Source organism: Mastomys coucha, unplaced genomic scaffold (assembly GCF_008632895.1).
Source record: "Mastomys coucha isolate ucsf_1 unplaced genomic scaffold, UCSF_Mcou_1 pScaffold6, whole genome shotgun sequence".
NCBI lineage: Eukaryota > Metazoa > Chordata > Mammalia > Rodentia > Muridae > Mastomys > Mastomys coucha.
Genome location: NW_022196912.1, coordinates 33,486,543 through 33,491,828, shown reverse-complemented (window position 1 = coordinate 33,491,828; position 5,286 = coordinate 33,486,543). Strand labels below are relative to the sequence as shown.

Sequence of the window (5,286 nt, the reverse complement as noted above, 5' to 3'; positions counted from 1 at the left end):
CCTAATGATTGCAACTGCATTCAATTCTAGAGCAAAAAAACAGAGTCATGATATACTCCTTCAACAATTTTATAAGAGATCTGCTCTTATGAAAGAGAACAACAAACAGAATTCTCTGGGATGCCAATCTTTCCTCTAGGGTGATCATTTTAGCACCTTGTTATGGAATAAATGTGAAATGTCCCCTGAAAGTTTGTGTGTTTAAATACTTGATTCTGAGCTGGCAGTACTACTTTAGATGGTTGGGGAACTGTAAATTCAGTGGAGGAAGTCTATGAGTCAGTGAGGATTACTTAAGATTTTAGAGCCCAGACCCGTTTTAAGTGTTTACTTGCACGTTCTTTTTCTTTCTCTATTTCCTTACTAGTCAATCAAAATATGTGCAAATACTCTTGTTCTTGGAGCCATAAGCTATTCCCACAACCTTGTCTCTCTCTGCCGTGAGACTGTATCTTCAAACTGTCAGCCAAGGCAAACTCTTCCTCCCTTCAGTTGTCAGGCATTTGGCTACAGCAATGAGAAAAAATACTCCCAGACAGCAAGGTTCTGAGCACGGTAGGAGCCATAATAAATTGTAGGAAAAATAAAGGTTTTCTACTTTACTTCAAAGAAAATATTACCTGATCTACATTTAGAGACTGTTGTCTCTGGATCATTTTCTTATAAGAAAAACATTGCTTAAAAAGAATTAGTGCCTCTGCCTGGCTTCCTCTCTCCTGGGCGGGTGAGCTTTGGCGGGGATGGAGCCGCTGGACGAGCTGGACAAGGAGGACAGCGGAGCCTCAGAAGAAGGCAGACGCTCTCTTTCCCAAGATGGTTCTGAGGCGAGGAGTGGATAACTGATACCTAGTGCTAGCTGTTGAGACCGTGCAGAATGAAAGAGGAGCGGAGGAGAAGAGCTTGCTCATCATCTTGGTCCCGCGACCAAGTTCTGTGTATCCTGAGAGATGGCTGGAGCTCGGTACAGGTGGGGCCAAGGGATATCGTTCACTTAGAGGGAGGCTGCACATCTGAGCCGTGGATAATAGACGATGACGCTGGCTATTTTATCCTGTACCCAGACATGCTCATCTCCAGCACCAGCGTCGCGAGCAGCATTTGGTGTCTGAGAAGAGCTGTCCTAAGCGAGACCTTCAGGGTCTCTAATCCAGCCACTCACCAAATGCTGATCGGTACGATTCTCCACGAGGTCTTTCAGAGGGCAATAAGTGAGAGCTTTGCCTCAGAAAAGCTACAAGAGCTTGCTCTTCAAACTCTCCGAGAAGTAAGGCATTTGAAGGAAATGTATCGCTTGAATCTGAGTCAAGATGAAATAAGATGTGAAGCTGAGGAGTATCACCTCTCATTCTCTAAGTGGGCTGAGGACTTCATGCGTAAGGGCCCTTCGGCTGAATTCCCTCAAATGCAGCTCTCTCTGCCAAGTGATGGCAGTAACAGAAGTTCACCTTGTAACATTGAAGTAATCAAGTCGCTGGATATCGAGGAGAGCATCTGGTCCCCTAGGTTTGGACTGAAGGGCAAAATAAATGCCACAGTCGGGGTCAGGATACATCAAGAGTATAAAACAAAATATAAGATAATGCCACTGGAACTGAAAACTGGCAAAGAATCGAATTCTATTGAACACCGAAGCCAGGTGGTCCTGTACACGCTGCTAAGCCAGGAGAGATGAGAGGACCCCAAGGCTGGCTGGCTTCTCTACCTCAAGACCGGGCAGATGTACCCTGTGCCTGCCAACCATCTGGACAAAAGAGAACTTCTGAAGCTCAGGAACCAGCTGGCCTTCTCTCTGCTGCACAGAGTGACCAGAGCAGCTTCAGGGGAGGCAGCTCAGCTTTCGGCCTTGCCACAAATAATTGAGGAAGAGAAAACTTGTAAATATTGTTCTCAGATGGGCAACTGTGCTCTTTATAGCAGAGCAGTTGAAGAACAGATAGATGATGCTTCCATCCCAGAAGGCATGCTGTCCAAAATCTATAAAGAAACCTGGCACCTGCAGCTGGCGCACTTGAAGTATTTCAGCCTATGATGTCTCCTGTTAACATTCGAGTCAATCGAAAGACAATGGGAAGATGCACCAGAGTATCTGGTTAATGTCTGCCTCCGAGCTGGAGGAGAGTGGCAACTGCATTGGAAACCTGGTCAGGACGGAGCCTGTAGAGAGAGTTAGTGATGGACAGTACTTACGTAATTTTCAGCGGAAAAATGGCCCCATGCCAGCCACCAATCTGATGGCAGGAGACAATATTATTTTAAGCAGAGAACAGAGAAACCTCTTCGCTTTGTCTAAAGGCTACCTGAAGAAGATTAATATGGCAGCTGTTACCTGCTTGCTAGACAGGAATTTGTCGCCACTCCCAGAAGCAACCTTGTTTTGACTAGACTGGGAAGAAAGACACGGTGACATAAGTACCCCATTAGGAAATCTGTCCAGATTGATGGAGAACACAGATACCAGCAAAAGACTTTGAGAATTAATCATCGATTTTAGGGAACCTCAGTTTACAGCCTACCTCAGCTCCGTTCTCTCACACGATGCGAAGGATACAGTGGCCAACATTCTAAAGGGTTTGAATAAGCCCCAGAGACAAGCGATGAAGAGAGTTCTTCTTTCAAAAGACTACACGCTCATCGTTGGGATGCCAGGGACAGGAAAGACAACCACAATCTGTACCCTCGTGAGGATCCTCTCAGTCTGTGGGTTCAGCATTCTGCTGACCAGCTACACGCACTCCACCGTTGACAACATTCTCTTGAAGCTGGCCAAGTTTAAGATCGGGTTTTTGCACTTGGGTCAGTCTCACAAGGTCCATCCAGATATCCAGAGGTTTACAGAGGAGGAACTCTGCAGATCAAGGTCCATTGCATCCTTAGCCCACCTAGAAGAACTCTACAACAGTCACCCTATCGTTACAACAACCTGCATGGGAATAAACCACCCAATATTCTCCTGGAAAACCTTTGATTTCTGTATTGTGGATGAAGCCTCAAATCAGTCAGCCCAACTGCCTGGGCCCACTGTTCTTTCCTCGGAGGTTTGTATTGGTGGGAGACCATCAGCAGCTTTCTCCCCTGGTTCTCAACCGGGAAGCAAGAGCTCTGGGAATAAGCGAGAGCTTGTTCAAGAGGCTGGAGTGGAAGGCGAGCGCTGTAGTGCAGCTGGCCGTGCAGTACAGAATGAACAGTAAGATTATGTCCTTGAGCAACAAGCTCACATACCAAGGGAAGCTGGAGTGCAGGTCGGACAGAGTGGCCAAGGCAGTCCTAACCCTGCCCAACTTCAAGGATGTCAAGCTGGGCCTGGAGCTTTATGCTGATTATTCTGAGAACCCCTGGCTGGCTGGAGAGTTTGAGCCAGACAATCCCGTTTGTTTCCTTAATACAGATAAGGTCCCACCTCCAGAACAAGTTGAAAACTGTGGCGTGAGCAACATCACGGAAGTCAGGCTCATCATCTTCCTGACCTCAACTTTTATAAAGGCTGGCTGCAGCCCCACAGACATTGGCGTCATTGCACCATACCGGCAGCAGCTGCGGATCAGCAGCAACTTACTAGTGAGGGCTTCTGTTGGGATGGTGGAGGTTAACACAGTCGACAAATACCAAGGAAGGGACAAGAGTCTCATCCTGGTGTCCTTTGTTAGGAGTAATGAGGATGGGACTCTTGGCGAGCTCCTGAAAGATTGGCGGAGACTCAAAGTGGCGATAACTAGAGCCAAGCATAAACTGAACCTGCTGGGCAGCGTGTCCTCGTTGAAGTGCTTTCCCCCGCTGGAGAAGCTCTTTGACCATCTGAACGCAGAGCAGTTAATCCTGGACCTTCCATCCAGAGAGCACGAGAGCCTCTGCCACACCCTGGGCGATTGTCGGCAAGACTGAAGGCATCACGTGAGGCTCCCGCTTATGTTTGCTGAGAATGCCACCCTTAAATTGAAGATGACCTTTAGCCAAAAGGTACAAAAGGTCATGAATGTACTGTTTTCAGAGTTCAAGATTTTTCTCTTCTGTTACCACGCAAAAAATTCTACTTTAAAAGTCCTGATGTACTCAAAACTGAGAAGTCTAAATTTGGAAATACTTCAAGCATATCTGTGTGTGACCAAGAAAGAAAAAAAGAGTAAGATTTTTCTACCTTAAATTATGGATTAGCCTTCGGTCTGTGCTGTAACCCCTAAGGTTCAGTTGTAGCTCAAGATTGAGAGTTCACAAAAGAAACCACAACTTCAGGTCTGATTCTCTGAACCGTACAAGTTACATTTGAAAGATCTGACAGACTGGCCCATCTCATTACTTGAAGCCAGTGTGCCAAGGAGACCAGGGGATGAATACTCTTTGAATTTTGGGAATTCCTGGTTGTTCTATATTTAATATTAGATGAGGACTCAATATAAAGAATATTTTTGATGTATTTGATATATCTGAGGAGCTTTGGTTTCTGAATTGATGGCAGCTTACAAGGTACACCCTGATAAACATCCTGGTTTCCTCCGTGGGGGTATTACTAGGTATTTTCACTCATGTACAGATGTTTTTAAGACTAAATTTACCAACAAATAATTAGCATCCCTCTATGGTGACATTTTCACACCAGGCCTTATCTCCTGGAGTGGAAAAACTTCTAACTCACTTAAGTGGAAGTTTAAATATGTTAAAATAGTTATTATTTAATGTACAGTTGAATAATTTTTTTATCCTGAAAAAATGAATTAGTGCTAGTTAATAAGTCAAAATATCACTGTACTAAACTGTACTGTACTAAAATAAGAGCCCTATAGAATATACACATTACTTGGTTTGCTGATAAAACTTGAAACTGTGAAGATTTTAAAGAGCTTAACACCCCTGCTTCATAGTTGTTTAAGAGAAAGTTTCACCACTCTTGAAAAGGAGTTGAGGAAAAATGATTCATGGTACAACAGTATCCATCCCACAGAGTTATATGATCTTTTGAAAAGATTGGGGGCCAATGTATCATTATATTTTTTTCAAATATTTGTGAAACATATAAGCTACAATAATGACTGCCTTGGCAAGATATGCTTGTGATCACAATAATGGAATGAATCTTACAGGAGTAATCAAGTACTTTATGCTTTGATTTAAAGCTTATTCCACAAAATAGAATTGTAGCATTCGGCATAGCTCCAGGGATGGACCTGACTTGAGCATTGAGGGCAGACACATGGAAAAGCTGTACTTGAGTGGTCTGGTGTCTCTGATGGACAGGGCTCAGCATCCTGCAAACTCTGCATGCTTAGTATATACAGTAGAACATGGACGTAAAGC

The 5,286-nt window shown here is 44.5% G+C and overlaps 1 pseudogene; it reads left to right on the top strand.

The window, feature by feature from the left end:
* Positions 1-740: 740 nt before the first annotated feature.
* LOC116080529 lies at positions 741-3,879 on the top strand (annotated as a pseudogene).
* The last annotated feature ends 1,407 nt before the right edge of the window (positions 3,880-5,286 follow it).